At 37.7% G+C, this 22,875-nt stretch overlaps 1 protein-coding gene across 44 annotated transcripts in view; it reads right to left on the reverse strand.

Annotated features, from left to right (window-relative positions):
- Nrcam (neuronal cell adhesion molecule) overlaps window positions 1-22,875 on the reverse strand; it is a 273,474-nt gene that overhangs the window by 117,146 nt on the left and 133,453 nt on the right. For all 44 annotated transcript variants that reach the window (XM_047560508.1, XM_047560513.1, XM_047560524.1 and 41 more), the window contains one exon: window positions 22,340-22,420. The gene's annotated coding sequence lies outside the window, so the exon portion shown is untranslated. The remainder of the gene's footprint in view (window positions 1-22,339; window positions 22,421-22,875) is intronic.

Genomic DNA, 22,875 nt, shown 5'->3' on the forward strand with positions numbered 1-22,875 from the left:
TTTCAGGGTTTTGAAAAGGCTTTAGAATCTGCTGATTGTCATCAACCAGCTACTGGAGCCACAAAGCTCTCAACACCACTGGACCATAGCAAATGTAAAAAGGACAGTTAACTACTGCAGACAGGGTTTCTATTGCCAGATAAACGGCATTGCAAAGCTGGAGTTACAGTGCTCACATCTGGACACTTTGAGAGAGCAAGCTGTACATGAGCATGAACAAAACCGCCTAGGATTAGTCACATTACCAATGATTCCTCAATGAAACCTGGCAAATTCAGAATCTAGGCACTTTGCTGTTGGCAGATAAAATATACAAGATCAAAAGAAATGCTTGTGTTTCTGGGCAACCCCTTCCTCCACATACCCCTAATTCAACACCAGATTATTCTGTATAACAAGGATGTTTTGAATTAAACAGGCCATGGAAATATTTTATTATCTCTTGCATTTACTTTGGGTAAATACTACTTAATTTGACTCCCTTCTGAGTAATTAAAAAAGCATTATCTCAACAGGAAATAGAATTGGTTTCATTATGCAATTTATTTTTGAATTAAAAATAGCCAGATAGCAAGCAAATGCTTAGAGGTCATAAACCTGATGATATATAATTAGAAAACTAGAAATTAATACAATGTAATGATTGGTATAATAACATAGGGAAAGACAAATCAATTCAAATAGTTTGCTTTCTCTTAAATATCCTTCTTGACAGTTAAGCATGAGGACTGAATAATGACAGTAAGATATTTTAAAATATTTTAGTTATGTTGGATGTGATGGTGCCTATAATACTAGTAACTCTAGAGGCTGATGCAAGAGTATTGCAAGTTCGAGGTCAGCCTGGACAACTTAGTGAGACCCTGTCTCATAAAATAAAAAGGTCTGGGTATGTATTTACCTGTGTTCAATCCTCAGTAACTCAAAAATATATACTTGTGTGTGTGTGTATACATATATATGTTACTTATGTATATACTTACTGCATGTAAGTGAAGAGAGTGATCAATGTTACTTTTGACCTTGCCTGAAATTGATGTATCCCCACATATATAGTCTCTATTCCCCAAGTTGGAGGGGGGGAGAAGGAATCATTGAGGAGGATATAACTGTTACCATCCCATAAGAGTAACTGCAATCTGACTAAAACTAAAACATTAAAAAGAACCTACATTCTAAATGGCCATAATTTTTCTGAAAGAGACATGTAGTTTTGCAAAAAGAAGACTTCATAGGAATCAGCAGATCTTTGTTCTGAACTAGAGGTCTCAAATTCAGACACCTGAGAGGACCAAGCAGTCACACTAAAAAAAAAAAAAAAAAAAAAAAAATGGAATGTACCCAATAGAGAAATGGACACACAGTCCATGATACAACAGAGGTTGCTGTTACTCTGCTCCAGCAGATGTGGTTGAGAATACTTGCCCAGTGTCACCTGACTGCCTGATCTTTTGAAAACCAAAAATTCAAATATTTACATAAAGCTAACTGTTTTTAAAATGATACCAACTATTTTAAAAGTGCTACATGGCCAGGTGTGGTGGTGCGCACCTGTAATTCTGGTGGCACAGGGTTTTGAGGCCAGTCTGAGCAACTTAATGAGACCCTATTTCAAAATAAAGAAATAATAATAAAATAAGTAGGGCTGGGGTATAGCTCAGTGATAGAATTTCCCTGGGTTAAACCCTCAGTACCACTAAAACGAACAAACAAGGTGCTGTGTAGTTCCAAGACTCTGGGATAAAAAGAAACATCCAGGGTGTGATGCTGTGTAGACCTTGCTACTAAGTAGCTGTGGATCTCTTTGGGACTGTTTCCATAACTGTAAAGTACATGTCCAAGTTTTTACTGGTATCAGATGCATATTTTGGTCTTCTAATATAATATATTTCTTTATTTGGGAAGAAACTGCTTAGAGATATTAATTCTCAATAAGTATTGAAATCACACCAAAATCAGAAAAGACCATCTCAAAATGCTGACGTAATCTGAGTCTCAGAGAAGTGATTGCTAACATAAGAGGAAGACTTATCCACAGAAGTTTGTGCTGTTAATATGCCATATAGAGGTAGGTGAACATTGTTCAAAAAAGTATTAACAGAAAGACGTTTCTGTGTTTGAGAGGCAGTGCTTCCTAGTGGTCAAGGACACGCACTGGGGTTAGTCTGACGTTGGCTTAAAGCCCAGCTGTCCCCTTACTAACTTCAATGTTACACAAGTTACTTAAGTTTGTGTACCTCAATTTCCTCATCTGTACAAATGGGGATCAGAGTAACTACTTCATAGGGTTATTACGAAGGTTAAGTGAGCCAGCAGAAAGTTCTTAGAACCGGGTCTTAGAAGCATCAACAACCAGTTATTGTTACTACTACCGTCAAACAGCTGAAATGCTTAAATCACACGAGAAGAGCTAAATCCACCAAATCTCCTACACTCAATGACCTAGCATTTTACTCTAAACTAATAGAAATTAAATGCAATCTTCATTCAATGGGGAGAAAAATCAATGGTTTGCTAAAAACAACTTGACTGGTTACTTGCAAATGAGAGAACCTAATACGCAACAATCCATAGAAATCTAACAGAGGTCAACCTGGGAAACCCAAGTCAATGCAGTGGAACAGGGGCCATGCAAAATCAAACAGTGTGAATGAAATGCCTCGTCCTTGGTTTCCACCCCCTTGTGATTAATTAACAGCCTTACTGCATCCACCCACCAGCTGTATCCTTGCTCTTACGCCTGACCCCAACTGAGGACTACAACAGTATAATGAAACTGTGCTTCTAATTGTCCAGCGGGCGATCATGGCTTGGCTAAGAAAAGCTCTTTCACTCCCCTCCTTTCTGATTAACTAGATGGCTTTATAAATCCTCTTAATAAGTTCATTTGTGTAACCCAAGGCTAGCTGCCCTTCCTTCCTGCTGCTACGAGGGCTCAGCTGCTTATCTTTGGATGTGGCCCATCAAGAGCATTGTTAAGAAAAAAAATTAAAAATCTGCTAAACTGACAAGTAATGTTGATCTCACATCTCCTCTAATCTAGCAATATTTTCCTGTGTCATAAAGGAAGCCTAAGTGTAAGCAGTGAATTGTGAGACTTGTAGAACCTTTGCTAGTTTATAATTAAAAGCCCTTATGATTGTCTGATAAGCAGTGAATTAGAAAATTGCCAACAGGCCCATGTAAAGTAACTAATATCCACATAAATCCATATTGTCGCTGTTGCTAAATGATTTCTACAAGCATTATCTTATTTTGTCCTCCCACCAGCTCTGTGAGGAAGTACTATGGTTATTCTTATTACACAAGTGAGAAAGTTGTACAACAGGAACGCTGATTACTGCAGGTCAGATATGGGTGTGCTTTCAGGTTTTCTGATTTGAAACTCAGGGCTTGTTCCCTTATAACATGTGTGCCAAATTTCATCTGTTGGCTTGCAGCCCTGCACCTGCCTCCCCATACTTTGTACTGTGGGGACTAAGAGTTTACAATCCAAATGCTCCTTTACTAGTTGCCTCTCCATTCAGTTTTGCTCACTGTAGGTTGTGTTAGTTAAGCTTTCCATCACTGTGAAAAGGTACCTGAGATAAACAACTTAAAAGGAGCAAAGAGTTATTTTGGCTCATGGTTTCAGAGGTTTCTATGGTGTTTCAGCTCTGTTGGCCAGTGGTGAGGCAGAACATCATGGCAGGGAGCACATCAGGAGCAAAGCTACTCACCACACAGTGGCTGGGGAGCAAAGAAGGAGCCAGGAAGAGGCTGGGATCTTAATTTCCCTTCAAGGGTGTGCCCCCAGTGACTTCACTTCCCTCAAAAAGGTTCCAACTACTAAAGATTCCACAGCCTCCAACATCATCATAGGCTGGCAACCAAAGCCTTCAGCATAAGAACCTTATGGGAACATTTAAGACAAAACCAGAACAGATGTACTGATGGACAATAAGAAAGCATGACAAAGACAGAAGATTGACAGTTCTGACACTTAAAATGAGGCAGTTCATGGCAGTTGCTATAGGAACTTGAGGTGCTGTGGTTCTGGACTCCAGCACCTAGAAAAGGCTAGTAAATAGTGCTTTTTTCTTGGTTCCAATATGGTTGAGACAGTACCTCCTGAGTGATCTGAAAGCAAATGCAAGTCTCTCCAACCCACTTGCATCAACTGGAGCAAGCTCACAGGCTCCAACCCAGGGATGTTAGCTACTTCTGATGTGGGGATCATCTCTTGTTCTTTTATGTTCCACAAACACTTCTAACATTTCTCTTACTCTGTTTAACAGTCCCAGCCTTGCCAATACATACCACCCTTGTTTGAAATGCCCAAAGAAGCTTCAATTTCCCTGCCGCATCTTGTCGTATACACACATAGGCAACACTCTGGGGAAAATTTATAAAATAGAAGACAAAGTCCTTGTATAGATGGAATCTGTAATCCATTTGCGTGGTAGAACTAATACATTTGAACCAAGAGTAAACAAAACAAAAGAGATACAACAAAGGGCTAAGGTAGTGGTACCCAGAGTATTTGTGCAATGGGAAGGTCAATGTCAATGGGCATTTCATCACCAATTTTATGGGCCTGGTGTGAGGACAGAGGCTTGCACTTGTCCTTTGACAGGCTTGAGTCTTTATCAGCCAGTCCAGAGGCGCCCCTGGTCCAACCCACCCTTGGTCTTTCCAATCACTTTCCCTTTTGGGGACATGCTTGGTTCATATTTCCTGCCCCACAGCGGTCTCTGGAGCCAACTTGTCTGCCTCATTCTTGTTCAGTTTCCTGTTCATTAACTTCTGGCTCATTATGCCACCAGCATCCCTAAAGTCTACATTTGCATCACCATACATAAAAAAAAATACTTTTTGTTTTTAGTGAAAAGGGGTACAATTACAACATATGTAATTTGGGAGAGAATTGCTAATTACAGCAGGAGTTAAGAGTGGAGAAAAAGTGATTAAATGATTGCTAGACTGTCAATTTTTTTTTTTAGCCCTCATTAAATCTACTGATTTTACTCATTACTTCCCTAAAATTGAAGAATTCTATATCATTTGGGATTAAGTTTTTATTTTTAAAACAACAACTACTCTTTATGGAGGGTTTAATCTGTACTGAGTACTTTGTACATATCCACTCTCTTACACCTCTCCAAAACCAAATGTTTTCCCATTTTACAGATAAATAGAGACCCACAGTAGATAAGTTACTCCATTGTCTTAATTCATTCAGCATGCTAGAAATATCACCAATGAGGTAGTTTACAATCAGCAGCAATTTATTGCTCACAGTTCTGGAGGCTGGAAGTCCAAGATCAAGGAACCAGCAGACCTGGTGTCCAGTGAGGATCTGAGTTTTGGTTCATAGACTGTGCCTTCTTTCTGTGTCCTCACATGTTGACACAGAGCAAGGCAGCTCTCTTATAAAAAAAAAAAAAAAAAAAAAAAGGCACTAATTCCATTTATGAGGGTGCTGTTCCTTTTTTGTTCTTGTTTTTGTGGTACTGGAGATTGAACCCAGGGAACTCTACCACTGAGCTACATCCCCAGCCCTTTTTAAAATTTTGAGACAGGGTCTCACTAAGTTGTGCAGATTGACCTTGAACTTGCAATCCTCCTACCTCATTCTCTCAAGTAGCTGGAATTACAGGTGTGCAACACTGCACCTGCAAGGGCCCTACTCTGATGACCTAATCACCTTCCAAAGATGCTACCTCCTAATGTCATCACACTGGGGATTAGGTTTCAGCTTACGAATTTTGAGGGGACATAAGCTTTCAGACTATGAAGCCCATGTTCCTTACATGTTACTGACAGAGCTAGGATTCACAGCATCTGACTGATTCTTGAGTTCCTGCACTAAAAGAACACACTGAACTGTCCCTGTCTCCAAGGATGGAGAGCATCATTTGTGACAACCATTGAAGAATCTTTATAGTCAGTGTCCTCAGCCAGGCCACAGATGAGATGTGGAAGAGAGGGGCTCCAAGAGCACCTCAGCTTCTCTGTTTTTATGTACAGGGATTCTGCATATGAGTACATTTTAAAAGGACTCTACCACACCTGCCAAAGGAGCACATTTGCACCAACATAGTTCCCAGAGGTGATCTGAAAGCAAAGCTTATACTCTGTTCCACATGGTGGCAAGCAGCACTTCCTCTTCAAGTGCTTTCACATACTTCAACGACTTAAGAAGGAGGAAGAAAACAGCACCTACTCCCGAGAACCAAAGGTAGTCATGCTACTGAGATTCTTTAATCCCTAAACCTAGTGGAATAAGCTGGGCCCTTCTGTCTCAAAACCATGAGGCTGGGAAAGTTCCTCTGTGGTTCCTTCTGGTTGTGCGTCTTTTCTTACACAGACGCTAGCCTTTGTCTCTCACCTCTCTTTAGTATCCTGATACCTTTGCCTAGAAAGAACGGAAATATAGAGCCACTATAGAATTACACCTGGATGAGAAGTCAGAGATTTAATTTAAATAGGTATAAGAGCATGAAGTTCAGGCATGTAGGAAAGGTTCAGGTGACCCAGAGTGCCAATAATGTATCTGATATATGACTGAAATAGAAGCAGCTCAATAAATATAGAAATGAATTCAGGAAACCAAGCTGTAGCAGGAATATTTTAAGTAGTACCTAGTAGGTCAGGATGTGTTTGTTGTGGTTGTTTTGTTTGATTTTTTTTTTTTTAAGAGTATTGTAGGGGTTTGACAGCCTCCTGAAATCACAATGTGAATGCAGGCCCTGGGGCAGGACTTGGGCCTTGATAAAGGTGGTGTGTGTGTGTGTGTGTGTGTGTGTGTGCGTGTGTATGTGTTTGTACTGGGGATTGAACTCAGAAGTCCTTAACCACTGAGCCACATCTCCAGCCCTTTTAATTTTTTATTTCCAGATGGGGTCTTGCTAAATTGCTTAGGGCCTCACTAAATTGCTAAGGCTGGCCTCAAACTTGCTCTCCTCCTGCTTCAGCCTCCTGAGTTGCTGGGGTTTGCTCCAAGCTTGATAAAGGTTATGATAGTATTAACAGGAAACATGTTGTCTTCAGTTTTACTACACAAAACAGAAAATCTATATTGAGGAGACCCTTAGGAAAATTATTCTGATTTATATGGTCTGTTTTGCTTTTAAGATTAGCAAATAGAATGAATTATTGGGGGGAAAAACTCTAAGAAACAATGATAATCTCTCTCCCCAAATAGTCTATATGTTCCCCTCTACCACAATGGCAGAATTCCTAACATTTTTACATCCCAAGCAATGACTTCTTTTAATCCCAAAGAGGGTACTAGACAATCTAATTCCTTTGAGGACAAGTGTTTTTACTTACAATATACGGGGCTATGCCAGTAAAGAGTCACCTCTGTGTCAGTGCCAGAAATGAGTCACAAGCCAAATGCCCAATTGGTCTTTGTAAACTTATGATTAGCTTTCAGCCCAACAGAGTCTGTGTTTGTCACTAGGATACTTGTTTTCCCAGCTACTGGTTAAAGCATCAGTGACATACTTCAAAGATTTTGGGAACAGTTTCTGTTCTTTTCGAAGAGCATTTGTTCTCTCACAAACAAATGCTAGATTTGTTCATTCGCTCCCCAAAATGAAAGGAACATTTCTTTTGATTGTTTTCCAACCCCACCTCCGCGTTTCAACAATGGAAAGCCCTAAGACCCTTTCCTCCTGCTAGAGAATTTGTGAGTAAGCTGAGTTCCAGAATATGCCATTTCCAAACCTTGGGAACTCAAAAGTATTACATTTTTAGGTAATAGAGCAGAATTTATTTAACTGACATTATCTGACAAAGGGCTGAAACATTAAAGCTCCATAGTCATTATTCATTTATTCATTCATTCATTCCTTGAGCAAATTAAGCACCAACAATTGGCCAGGCAGTATTCTTGTTGCTGGGATTCATTAATGAACACAAGATTCAAATGTTCCTGTCTCACATACCTTACACTATAGTTGGGGAAGAGGTCAGATATCATAATAAATTGTAAATTATATAGTTTGTTAGTTGGATGGTCTTATGGGGAAGAAAAGGAAACAAGGGAGGGATAATGGGGTCCCAAGGTATGTATGTGTGCACATGCATAATATACTTGCTTGCCACAGGATTAGGAAATGGTTCATCAGGAAGTGATATCTGAGCAAGAGGCAGTGAGCTACAAGGATGTATGCAGGGAAGTGTGTTCCAGAAGAAGGGAGCCATTGCACAAAGGCCCTGAGGAAGGAATATCCCTGGCTTGTTCATGGGACATTAAAGAGACCAGTGTACCTGGGGAGAGGAAAACATGCTAGAGTCAGCATAAGAGCACTAGTTTTGGTTTTTTTTTTTGTTTTGTTTTTTTGTGGTGCTGGGGATCAAACCCAGGGCCTTGTGCATTCAAGGCAAGCACTCTACCGACTGAGCTATCTCCCTAGCCCCAAGAGCACTAGTTTTGTATAAGGATAAGGAAAAAGTAAATAATATCCAGAAAGAAAGAGTTGATAATTTAGGAGATCATGAATAAAATTAAATACAAATTTAAATAAAATTCATGTGGCAAAGTAATACTTTATTAGTAAATGATCACATTTAAAGAAAAAAGTACATGTTTATCATGATCATTGTCTCAAAGGCATAGCTAAGGTGATTACATTCTAAGCAGGTGGGGGATTTGTAAGTAGATAGTTTTATTGTGTAGAGAAGTAGGAAGTTCATGGAACAGGGTTCTCCTGTTCAAAAGAGATACAAACTCTCCACATAATTCTACTAACTGAATCAAATGATAAGGCTTCATTTCCCTTCCTTTGGACCTTCTTGGTCATTTATTTTGAGAATCTTCTATTAAAACACAAACACTGAATCAGAATGGGTGTGGGGCAGGGAAGGGGGAGGGAAGTCACATCTAAAGCAGGCAGCAGTTAATTGTTTCTGAGAAGACGTGGACCACACCTTTATTCAATTTTTTAATTTTTTTGCATCACTGAGGACTGGACCCAGGGGTGCTTTATCACTGAGTTGTACCCCCAGCCCTTTTTATTTTAAGATAGGTTCTCAATATGTTGCTTAGGGCCTCACTAAGTTGCCCAGGCTGGTCTTGAATATGAGATTCTCCTGCCTCAGTCTCCTGAGTGGCTGGGACTACAGGTGTGTACCATCATGGTTTGGGTTGCTGGGAAACATAATTTGGGTTCCTTGGAAAGAGGGAAGAGTTGGCATGATGAGGGGGGAAGGTATAAGAAGCATGCTTGAATTAACGAGGATTTCTATTACTATGGACAGAGGACATAACCTGTGAGAAAACCACACTGGCACTAAATTCCAAGAATATCTTTGGTTTAGATAGAATCAGCCACATGAGAGAGAAGAAGAATGCACAATGTTACTATAATACCACCTTGTAGTAGGCAAGCACTACTGATACTTCTCCTAGGCCTAGAATTTATTTTCTCTTTCTGTAGCACCCATTTATTCCATATGATACACGTGAACATGGAATGGATATTTAGAACCACAGGTGCAGTGTAACAACTCTGATAGCCTTTAGATTTATTAATCAGTGTGACTGGGCAACAGGGTAATAGCTTTGCCTTCCACCTGAGACCTTATTTGTCATGTACACACAGCACATTGACCAGAACTCTGGAGGCCAAGTGCTTCTCTTATGAACTAATTAAGCATTCTGGTAGACTTCTTGATCAAGCGAAGATGTGGTGGTGAACCACATGCACCCTGGAACTGGACTGCTTGGTGTAAATCTCTGCTCTGCCATTTATTAGTTCTGTGCCTGTGGTCAGTGTATCTAACCTTGTACCTCAATTTCTACATCTATAAAAATAAAGATAATAAGTTGCTATGAGGATAATATGAGAAAAACATGTAAAGTGCTTATAACATGTCTAGAACATGTTAAACCTTAAATGGTGACTGTTATTACAGTGGAACAAAAGTTTTTAGAACTGATATCAACGGGAATATATAATTCCACTGTAAGCATATTACCACCTACATATGAATTTAATACTTCCCCAAAACTTTTGTTAACCTTTTTTATGGGCATTAAAAGAAGAAGGTGATGAAGAAGAAAAATCCCTGATATTACAAAAATACTGCTTAGGGAATATTTTGATTATTCTCGATTGTTGTTGTAACATTGTGTTAATTTTATCTTATTAAATATTGAAGAAGAGCCATCAGGATTGGGAAGAAATTAAAGTACATTATATGAAATTAAACTAATTTGTCTTTATAGAATATACTATTAGAGGATCCCAGATGCTGTTTTTGTAATAAATATCTATTTTCTAAAAAAGGTCATAGCATCATATATATGCCAACAAATCAGAGAGTAAGAAGACAAATGCATCCCTAGATAAGCTGAGATCCTTCAAGAAAACAGCTTGCCTCCGGGCTGTGTTAAACTAAGGGCAACATGAAATGCATAAGTCAAACGTACATGTCCAAAGAAGAAAGCTAAATATCTACATTTAAATTAAATGTCTGTGGAAGCACACAGGCCAGGATGTGCATAAAACAAAGAAAAGCAAAATTTTTTTATCATATTTGGCATTAAAATCTGGAATTTCTCCATTTTCTTTTCTATTTGGTCATAAGATTAAAATTTAAATTATGGTGCTGATTTGGGGACAGTAGATGTTTTGTGAGTCTTGGAAAAATATTATTATTAAATTCATATACTTTTGATCAAAATATAATCAACTCAGTTAAAAAAGCCTTTTTTAATAAAAGAACACCTATTTTATTTTACATTTGGGAAATAGATTTTACTTATATTGAATGCATATTCCTATAGAATTAGATTTCATAGAATCATAAATCTTCGTTAGAATACTTTAAAAAATAAAAGGGACATTGTAAAAATAAAAGGGAAATTTTTCTATATTCAGAGATAAGACATTCAGTTACATGCTACAACTATATAATGCCAAGTAAAGAAAGGACAATTTTAATATGAAAGTGAATTTAAACTGTAATGAACTCTCTAATATCATCAGCAAACTTCTAGATAATTTGAACTATTTAAAAGTCATGCACCATATAGTCTTAACAAACACCTCCCATTCCTTTTATTGGGAAGTTAGTTAATGACAGGTGATAAACATAATTTTATTACAAGTGCCAAAGTATGTTATATGCCAACCAGATTCGAAACAATGTCAAAGAAAAAGAAAGAAGAAAGAAAGAAAGAGAGGGAGGGAGGAAGGAAGGAAGGAAAAAAATAACCAGAACAATGCCAAAATGTGGAAAACAAATGAGAAGGGGTATTTTTTCCCCCACAGATGACATCTATAGAAATTATAACAAATATTGCAGTAGTTTTCCAGAAAGTAGGTTCTATGACCTGTATAGATCACCAAGAAGACTTCTAGGACACAAGGTAGTAATGGAGAGTAGCTACCAGGCACTGGGAAGTTGTTAGCACCAACTAACTCAACAGAATGATCTGGAGAAGGCAATATGCAGGCGTCCCCATGGCATGAACCCCCAGACCTCTTACTGCCCCATCCCACTCTGGGGTAAATAAAGGGAGTGTCAATTCAATTTTAGGGGTTGTATTTTATTTTATATTTTTGCTTATCCTATGCACATGAAAAGTAGATGCAAAATTAGATGATTTTCCTATTTTTGGAAAAATATGATTCTTTTCCATTTAATTGGTTGAACAGAAGACAAATGGACACTGGTATGAATTTTGATTTAAAAAATACCTAGGAGCTCAAAATGAAAAATTTACAAATATAATTTATTTGGCCATTTAAAATTATGATTTGGTACACTAATTATGGTAGAATTTGTCCATAAATGCACATAAATTCCCTCAGCAGTCAATGTATTGCTGTAGGACAATATTTCTGAGTTTTGTGATTCATCTTTGCACATGCCCTACGGGCAAAGTGCCTTTCATCTTAATAAATCTAAGAGAATTATTAAGATGGAAATTTACATAGAAATACTACCTCAATCATTCGGCATATGTCTAACTAATCAAATAAAGATCATAGAACAACAAACAAACAACAACAAAAAAAACCCACAAAAAATAACAACAGAAACAATGAAGCTCTTTCCTCTTATGTTTAACTCAAATTTGTCTGCTAGTAATAATGACATATTGTCCTATGCTATTGCTTCAAAAAATGTTTCCAGTGACCCTTGGGAATGCTATGTACTGTGTCCCTTCACATTTGCCCTTGGCAAAATTTTCTTTATTCAGATCAGCCTTTGAGAAAATAATTTCAGTCTGAATTGTGTGCATTGTAGGTCCTTTAGTTAATAAGGGTTTTTGACCTTCTGGTTTGTACATGGCTAGTTCTTCTCTTGGAAATGATTGATGGCATTAATTCTCTTTGCATAGAGTCTCTTGGAAACCATTCTCTTCTTCATAAAAGTGAACCAATTCTTAGGATAAACTAGGGTGACCAGTCATCACTGATGCCAACCCAGTATTCTGAGTCTAGAGGACAGAGATGTCTCAGCTAATATTGTATTCACAAAAGAATGGGATGAATTTCTTGAGTGAATTTAAACAAAACAAGAAAGGGCAAGGAGCTCCCATTCTCCAGGGGCCAGTTGCTTGACTCCTGGCACTTCCCTGATTCTCTCATTACAAATGTATTTACCCAAGCAATAGTTACCTGCTTTTCTCATCTTCTGTGCTCTTTCACTGGATTTTCCTAAAATGCTGATGTCAAGTTTACCTTCTCAAAACAATACCAGGCACACATCACTTTCACTCCAGAACTTCATGGGTTCATAATTGAATATAAATCAAACTCAGTATGGCATATTAACAATTAGACATATTTTAAATTCAACATATTCATAACAGAACCCTCTTCCTCTCAAAAGAGGAATTCTTTTGCATTTTCTCTTCTGGTCAGAAGCATCACCATCCTCCCCAGTCTCTAAACCAGGGTCAGGCCTTGCTCTTCCTCATTCTTCTCATCCTTCATTCCCAATTGGCATATGGGTCCACCCAAACAGACTGTGAGCTGCCTCCCTCACTTTAGCCCCTCAGCCAGGACCTTGGTCCAGTTGCTTCTTTATCTTCATATCACCATGAAGAGTTGTGACATCTGCCTTCATATCACCGTTATACTGTTACATGCGCAAATATACACATGTATTATTTTGACTTTCTGGGACAAATTACACCATATTGCAACTGTTGTATGGATTTCATGTGTAGCTCACTTGTTCCTTTTTGAGAATGTCTGAAACACAGCAGGTCATGAATGAATGAACCGTTTATTCATTCACACACGTGAAGGAAGGAAGGAAGGAAGGAAAGAAGGAAGGAAGGAAGGAAGGAAGAAAGGAAGGAAGGAAGAAAGGAAGGAAGGAAGGAAGGAAGGAAGGAAGGAAGGAAGGAAGGAAGGAAGGAAGGAAGGATTGAAGGAAGGAAGGAAGGAAGGAAGGAAGGAAGGAAGGAAGGAAGTCCACTCCAAAGTTACTTTTCACCACTTCTCTTTTTTACTTTGTTTTAAATTGGTTTTTCCCCTGTGCCATATAAATGCCAAGCCTATCTTCTTCCCTACTCAAGATTTTGCCATTTTTCCTACTGTAATGTCTACACTTTTAAATTTAATTTTTATGAACTACTTTCTTTCATCAATTCAGGTCAAAGCGTATCCTAAACCTTGTTCAGTTTCCAAGTACCTAGTGGCCACCATCCTTCAAACTCTCAGAGCACTTTTAGTTTCCATTACACATTTAACTTTCAATGATACAGCGTGCTTTCTTTTTATGTGCACACCTGTGCATGTGAACAGCTGACTTATATGTGTATAACTAAAGAGTGCAAGTTGCTAAAGGACTATTTTTATATTCTTCAAACCTCTCAGTTTCCTATACAGTATATAAGAAGAACTCAATAATGCTTATTAATGAAGAGTATAAAATACAATATGGACATTACATATAGGTTCCATAAGTTACTATTTTATTTGTATTAATGAAACTCAAATAACTTCAGAATAAACTTTGATTTACTGTCAATAAAATGCTGAGATTCTAGGTTCAACTATGGGCAATGGTCCTGCTACTTATTCAATGGTTACTGAACACACTACATAAGAGAAGCCTCACTTGAGTCTCAGCTGAGGAAAATCTATTTTATAAAAGAAAATCTTTCAATTATTTACTCCTTCTAATGAAGGTCTTCCCATGCCCTAAATATTAGATTGCTTATTAGAGTGAGGCAACAACATTTCTGTGGCAAAATAATGTGGACAGAGTCAACTTCATTACAATTATCCTAAATCTAATTTCTCACTGAATTTGGGATTGATCTCCAGTAGAAAAATCTTAGAATTCAAATGTTTCTTTTCAGGAAAATGAACATGTCTGTCACTTTACCCTCAAGCTGCTCTATGTCACAATAACCATCAGCAGCACATGAGAAAACTCAAAGAGAAAAGATGGGGGAAAGTTTTCCTTACTTTCCTTTGAAAAGTTTTCCAAACTTTTGGTTTAGTAGATAATGAGAATTCTTTTCAATTCAACAATATTTATAAAGCATGAACTAGGTACCCAGGATGGTTTAAGGGACTCTCTAAAATGTATTTATTTTTACTACTCCTCTACATCAAGGAAGTTTTTTAAGTGCCTTTAAAAACATAAAACAGCTAGAAAATCAATTGACTGCTGAATTAAAGCTAATCTGTAGTTGTGTTCTATATAAGAGAGAAATGTCACATAAGGAAGAAATATTTTGCAGGACACTTGGAACTTAGATATATTTTCCAGGTCATTTGAATCAATCATTTAAATATAGTAGTTTTGTCTACCATATTTCTGTTTTGTGGTCCCACTCCCCAACAGGGAACAAAGTCATTTAGGAAACTACATCTTTTCTGTGCTTTCTGACTAAATAAATAAATAATAGAAACTTGCAGGAATAATTTTCCCTGTGCTCCTCCATGCTGAATTGTTCTTTGCCTACCATTCTCTCCTTTCACAACTTGTTCCTATGGCCTTTCCTTCACCAGGCTAACAGCTTCTGTCAGCAAGCTTTTATTCAGTACAGTATCAAAAGCTTTGCAGGAAAATGGATTAATCATGTTTGCTGCTTCTCTTTGTTTGCCCCTCAATTCTTATGGAATTCAAGCAAACCAAGAAAATGCATGTCTAATCACAAATGTGAACTCCCTCTTATATAGTTATTTTGGTGCATTCTCTTTCATTATACCACATAATTAAAGATTCTCTAAAAACTAATAAGTTTCAAATGAGATTAGTTTTACCAAATGTCTTCTATATCAACTGTTACCACAATTATTTAAACACATATTCTTTGTACCTTGAGCTCCAAAAGAGAATAGTATAAAGTCCACAGAAATACTTCCAAATTCTCCTTTTCTATTTCCATAAATATTCCACATAATAATATGACACATTATTAGACATTTTAAAATCATAGCAAATTTGGGTTTTTTATTAATCAAATAAAAAAGTCACATATTCTATGAACTTTCAAAGTAGACTTTTGAGTGCTCTTGTCACTGATGTTTCTAAATAGATTCTATTGAAATCTTAATCATAAAAATATCAGAATACCATTCTTCACTAATAATTTCATGCCAAGATTTAAACAAGATAAATATTGGCAACTTTACCACTTCTTAATATAATAGTTTCATACAGTAAAGTTCAGAATGAATGTTTGTTTTGCTTTTCCCCTGGGAAAAGCAATTTTTATGAATAGCATTCATGATTTCCTCTTTGAAAATATCATATAGTTGAGGTCCCAAAGTCACAATGGGCAATGTCATCACCCCAGGGCCATCACTGGGCCATCCTCTATGCTGGTCCCTCTCATGCCATTTTAGAACATGGCTCTCTGATCACTGTAGTCTTCTTGGTTAAGAATTAAATGATAAGAAAGTTTTAAAAGTAGAAGTAGAATTTTCATGTCTCAAGTAACAATTGAAAGATACTAAACAAATTTTAAAAACTGTTCATTCATCTTTTTCAAACCTTAGCTGAGCAGAACCACATCAAGATGAGCCATCTTGGAAACATGCTATGAAAAAATGTGTGGATTAAGGGGGTTCAAAATACAGCAAGAGAAGTCACAACCCTGATTGAAGCAGATTGGAATGGAATTACCCTGGTTGGGCTGAGGAGATCCCTGCTTCAGGGAGGAGTGAGTGTCTAGCGGAGACACCAAGTTCATCAAGTGTCGAATGGACCACCCATTAGCAATCTCTTTCCATATTATTCAAGCACAAACTGCTCTAAGTTTTCTCTCTACAAAAACTTTGATCATTTGTAGCAAAATGGATGGAACTGGAGATCACTGTGTTAAGTAAAATAAGCCAAACTTAGAAAGTATTGCATATTCTCTTTTGTATTTGGAATTTTATTTTTTTAAAAAAAGATATGAAAGTAGGAGAAGGGAACTTTTAGGGAAGGGGAAGACGGGAGGGACTAGGTACCATGGGGAAGGGTTGTTAAGAGAGAGTAGTACTGAGGGAGAATACAATCAAAGCATGCTATACTCATCTTTGGAAATGTCACAATGAAGTCCATTAATCTGTATAATCAATATGTGCTAATAATTAAATTTTTAAAAATCTTTGAAAAGAAAAAAAATTAAATTCAGGGAAGAATTATCCAGAAGACTGGGGAGGGCCCCATGTATTTATGTTTGCTAGAACAGCATTCTTCCTGTGAACTTCATAGTTTATAGAATCCCTAGTAGATTATAGTGCAGAAAACTTTGGTGAAAAGAAAATGTTTCTGTAAAAAAATGTGCTAGATCTTTGGTGATATTTATAAATGCACTGGTGTGAAATAAACACAGACAAGACCATGTGCAAATGGGCCCACGTGAGTAAAGCAACAGCCGGTGAGAAGGCACAGTGGACACACCTCAGCTGCAGTGGCAGCTTAAGGAGGCATCCTAGGAACACATTAATCAACACGTTCAAGGAATGCATTAATCAACACTGGCTTCCTTGTCAGCTGGCATGCCCCATTGTTTAACTGTAGCATGCTAAATAACACAGAGCAGCAATCTGAATGTGAATTTCCACCATGCTGCAAAAAACAAAACCCTTTTCAACACTGGTTCTATGCACCATATCCTACTTGACTGTTTCAATAGAAATCATTCTCTCCAGTGTTCCTAGTAGTTTATGGACTTGCTTGCTGCAACAGTCAGTGAGAAACAAAGAATCTTTACAGACCAGCTAAGTTTGACAAAAGCTGTAGAAATGCCTTCTGCAGATATGAAAACTTGAATCTGTCCAAGAGATTTTTTTTTCTTTTCCTTACAAAATGAATGCTTTCGTGAAAGGCAAAACGAAACAACAAAGAAAAAAAAAATCCAAGTATCTATTTGTGTATGCAGTCAGTTGTGACAGCAACATACTGCATTACCAGCAGGGGCCTAGGCCTGGCCTCCTGCTCCACACTGGGCTTCATTTTCCTCCTGGGTAGTTCCCTAGATAACCCTCCTGTCAGGATTCGACTTCCTCCAAAAGCAGCCAGGGATGAAATGTCCAGATGCTGAAAGGAAGAGATCTGACAACACACCCCCGGAACCTAGGCCTATGTCTACCTTTGTGTACAAAGAGTACAAGGACCCGAGCACAGAAGGCTCGCCAGCATTCCTGCTGTGGGTCTCACTTCAGAGCAATCAGACTTGGAGGGTCCCCCTCAGGAGGTTATGGTGCACAATTATTAAAGTTCAATAAATAATGATTTTGATGATGAGAATTCTGTGCGTGAAGATCACAATTCTGAATGAACAAGGGATGTCATTTATTATTATCATTTGGAATAAGGTTCCTCTTACTGGAAAAGTGATTTCAGTAGAGGTTATACTTTCTGGGAATAAGGGTCACAGGGCAGTGGCTCTCCTCTCTGTTTGGTAACACTGTTCTGGGAATTTCAGTGAGTCTCAAAATTAAAGTCCATGTCCCATTGATTTAGCCTTCTCTCATCACTAGTTCTAATTCTGGTAATCCCAAAAAACAATTAAAAACTACATTCCAGAAGTGCAGCAGGGAAACAGATCTGATCTGCAAAGGGCTTTTTGTGAAGGTCACTACATCAGCCCAGTGGTGTACAACTGCTAAGTTGCTGCACATTTCCTGTACTGGAGTGACTCAGGCAATTTTCTCCTTCCAATTTCAGAGCAGACATTTCTCCCCTTTAGAAGGCAATGGGAGAAGGGGAAGGAACACATGTTAAGAGTTGCAAGATTACTTACGGCTAGCACTAACTGTTGCTGCCACAAAAACATAATGCCACCTTTCTCATCATTTTTACCATTACATTACCCAGCTGATTCTCTCCCAAGAGAATGTCAATGTCTTTCTTGAGACATCTTCCAGCTGCCCTTCCTGAGTCTTCAGAAATAGCTTGCAAACTGAGCAACCAGGAGTAATGGGAGGGAGAGAGGGTGGTCTGTCTAGAGAAAAATGGTGTGCCCCAAAAGAATAATAGACAGGATGCAAGGGGTAGAAAGGACTTAATTGATAAAGGCATCTCAATCTAGGAGGCTGTTATAACTTAGAGGTCAGTATCAGGAAACATATTATAATCCAACCTCCCTACAGAAGCACTGTGCATGAGATTTAATATGCTTCCACCCAACCCCAGACACAGGGTGTTGCTCAGACTCCACACACAGAAGAAACACTGGACATTCCCCAGGATGGAAGACAGAACATTCCTCCTCACACTATCATTCAACTCCCAAGAGTGCTGCACTTGGGTGGTGAGTAGCCACACATGAAGAAGTCTGCCACAATTACCATAGAGATTGTGCAAGCGTGCTAGTGTTTCAAGAGGCTTAGCAGAAATCCAGAACTTGCCCTCCTGATATGTCAGGGTAAAAAGGGAAGAAGTCACCAAGTGTAAGAAAAGATTGTTCTGGCATTCTAGATGACTAAATATTGAGTCAAATTCAACTGGTATAAAATAATGAAGAGTTGAACTAATTCATTCATTCATTCATTGGTACCAGGGATTGAACCCAGGGGTCCTTAGCTGCTGAGCTACATCCCCAGGCCTTTTTATATTTTATTTTGAAACAGGGTCTTGCTAAGTGGCTCAGGGTCTCACTAAATTGTTGAGGCTGGCTTTAACTTGAGATCCTCCTTCCTCAGTCTCTCAAGCCACTAGGATTACAGGATGTGCCACCATGTCCAGTAGCGGTGAATATCTTTTACTTAGATTTAGAACCCTCTTGGTTTTAACAAATTCTAGTCTCCCTAGGAAAATCAGTGCACAAGCATTTCATCTCTAGTTTTGTGGGGTGACTCTATTCTTTTTGTGGACATTGTGTGTCTTCTGGAGTTGGCTAGCATCTAATAACATGAGATAAAAGTGATCCCATGAGACAAAATTTTGATAGGACACTTTACTATTATTAGCATTAAAATCATGCTCCTATTTAGGCTTTTCAATAAAATATTGCCTTATATTTGTAAATCAACTTAATAGTTTTTCTACTCCTTCTAGTTCTATCTATTCAGAATATAATTACTATCCTCCTAAGATGTATGAATAACTTTGAAAACTTAGTCCTGTAAGTCCCAGCAAAGAACTATTTTGAAGTTATCAGCCAAACATAATCAGTGAATAACTCCAATAACCTGTCAGATTTTTCTTTATACACAGCTTGCCAAATAGGAACATGCTTTAGGTATAGCAAGGGCACTATTCTTCTTCAGATTCATTATGTAACTTACCACTACTAAACTAACACTAATGTAGCCAGAGCAGAAAACTAGTTATATGGGTTATTTCAGGAATTTCTCTGTACCTCGCTAATTATTAAAAGTCCATCATTAGCAATCCTGCTTTAGCTCAAGATTTTCAAATTAGATAGAAGGCAGATTTTCCATGGAGAGAACTTACACATTAGGGTTTTTATATGCAATACTGGACACAGACATGGTACTTCTCAAAGAAGGATGTGGGATGGGTGTGGTGGTTTTCAAACCACAGTCCACAATCCTGGCTGCTCACATCTTTTGAAAACCACATCACACCATTGATCATGGGAAGACAGCTGAAAACTCCAAATAGCAACAAAACAAAAACAAAAACAAAAACCAACTTTCTTATTTTAATGTCAGAGGTCAATTTCTGAATAGTCTGGAGAGGATCTAACACAATTATGCTTTTAAAATTTGGGAAATTTCAGTGATTCTTTGTGCGACAAGGGAAAGACATGTAGAAGACATTCACTATTTGATTTTGGCAATATCAAACTTTTCATAAAGATGAAATGAGATATTTTAGAGGTTCTAATTGAGCCTCACAGCTAAAAGTTCACATTAGTATTTAACAAAAAAAGGCTAGCCCCTCAAAAATCACCAAGAGGTAGGTACTGAAAAAGGTGGATATAAGCTTTTTCACTTGTTCTTCTGGAAGACAGAGATTTTTAAATCAAATACCTTTCATACAGTAGAAAAAGAAAACACTGACTGTATCCAGCCAGGAAATTCCCTTAGAATCACCAGAGAGAGGCTGCACCTGTTGGTGGGCCCTTCCTTCCTACCTTAGAGTGCTTCTCCCCTGGGGTCTCTTTGCATGCCTTGTCTACTTGTATCTTCTCTTTCACTAGAAACCAACATTTACAGACAAGCTCCGGCCCTCACTGCCTGCCTTTCTCAGATACTATGCCATATATTACCTCCAGAAGGGCTTGCCATAACTCATTACTGATACCAGCATTTTATTTGCAAGCCACTTTACTCAACATCACTACTAACTAATTCCTAATTTCTAACAATTGTGATTTGGTATTTATTCCACATCCCTGTAAAAGTGGAGAGAGTTTATTATTACTTTACCTTGCAGACTCTCTTTACTCTATGAAATATGGAAGCTTTGAAGGGGAGGGTTACATCAGAACTTTATAAAATAAGTCACTCTGCATTAACTAAGGGAGCCATTTTAAAAAAATAAAAAGCATCATTGGATTAGGCAGAGGAGAGTAAAAGGAGGGGAAGGGATTTAGGGGTAGAAATGATAGTAGAATGAATCAGACATTATTGCTCTATATCCTTATATGACTACGTGACAGGTGTAATTCCACATCAGGTACAACTAGAAGAATGAGAAGTTATACTTCACTTATATCTGCTGTGTCAAAATGCATTCTACTGTCATGTGTAACTAATTAGAACAAATGGGAAAAAAATAAAATAAAAAATAGTAAAAAAAAGTGCCACTTCCACAACATTAAGCCTTTTTGGTATTGGTTATAATTATTCAACTTATGAATTTTGCTAGTCTTTGCCAATTTTCACTTTTCAAGGACTTTTAAGCAGAACAAAATGTGTCCTGTTTGATTTACAAAGCAATATACATTTCCAGGCTACTGATTTGGAGATTTTAATGGTATTTTGAAACACCATAAGAAGTAGTTAGTCATACCAAATCAGTTTCAATACCATACAACGGAAGTAAATTCAGCTGGGGCATGAATCATTTCCTCTAAGCAACGAAATGACTTCTCAATGGATCAATTTAAGAATTCTCAAGAACAAGAAACAACATGCTGCAAGGATTTTGCTACCTCAAAATCTTGCATTTGACCTCATCCTTTCTTATTAAAATCCATGAAAGTTTATTTGTTAAATGAAGCCTGTGAAGTGCAGAATGAACTGAACAATAGAGCTCTCACTGTGCCTTAAGAAAGCTATTGTTGGCTGAGATATAGTTCTCTGAACTGTGTTCCAGATCTGCCATGAAGATATTTTTCACCAAGTTCAGTCTGTAATAGAGGGCCTTTCAGAGGGCACCACAGACCCAGCAGGGCCTGTTCTAGAGCTGACCATTTCAGTGACATAAATGAGATTGAGGTGGGCACTATGGGTGGGAAATAAGGGGTGGGAAAGCAATTTACAAAGCAAAAAACACATTTCAAAGTAACATTTACATTTTCAGAACTGACCTTTTTATTATTTGGACTTTACAGTGAAATAAGAAAAAAAAATAAGGATGGTGTATTCTGTTTTTTGATACATGATCAAATTCAAAAGAAAATTCTTAATTATGCTCTAATTTTCCTGAAAGAAATAATTTATTTCTGAAAGAAATAAAGTGTTTTTACTCTGCTATTTATTTTCTATGCTTTATGATCTATGATTTAGAAAAAAAAGGACTTGAGAGGCTGGTTTTCTTCACTCTGTATTTGATCCATCCTCTTTGACAAGTAATATGATAAATGTTTTTGCATCTATATTCCTACTCCCTGCCTTTTATCACACTCTGGATTGAAAAGTATTAAATGTGGCAATAACATTACACAATGACATCATTTTATGGTATCATTCCCTTCTTTAACTGCTAATTTAAATATCTGAAAAAGAAAAAGCCCTACCTTTGAAGTAGGTCTTCTTATCTGAAGAAGTTGTCTTTCCTTTTCTTTAAACCAAAGGTCGTCTTAGCATTGCTCTGTGGACTGAAGAGTGGGGGAAATGTTAACAAGACATTGGTTGTCATCAATCACAGCAGATTGTCAATACATGAACTCCAACTCACTCCCTGATGGGAAACACAATTACAGAGAGAGCCCTGCAAGGAGAGACAAATTATGAATACATTTGCCAAAACACCTCTCTGTTGGCTTCAATCAAAAGAGACAGCAGAGGGGTAGCTGGAAGCCTGGGGGATGTCCCATTAATGGATTCCAGCCTGAAGAGTCCTGCCTGGTTTTTATGTTCAGTTTAGAGAATAGAGGGTTGTTTGGTCATATATACATATAAGGTGTGTAAAATACTCCCTTGCTGTGGATTTATTAATTACATTTTTCATTTAGTAACACAGGAATTCTTTTGACTCTGTTTGAAGGGCCCCAAGTTGTCAGTGATGGTAATAAAGAGATGATAGGAACAGCAAGCACTGAAGAGGAAGTTC

This window comes from Sciurus carolinensis, chromosome 8 (genome assembly GCF_902686445.1).
Source record: "Sciurus carolinensis chromosome 8, mSciCar1.2, whole genome shotgun sequence".
Classification (NCBI taxonomy): domain Eukaryota; kingdom Metazoa; phylum Chordata; class Mammalia; order Rodentia; family Sciuridae; genus Sciurus; species Sciurus carolinensis.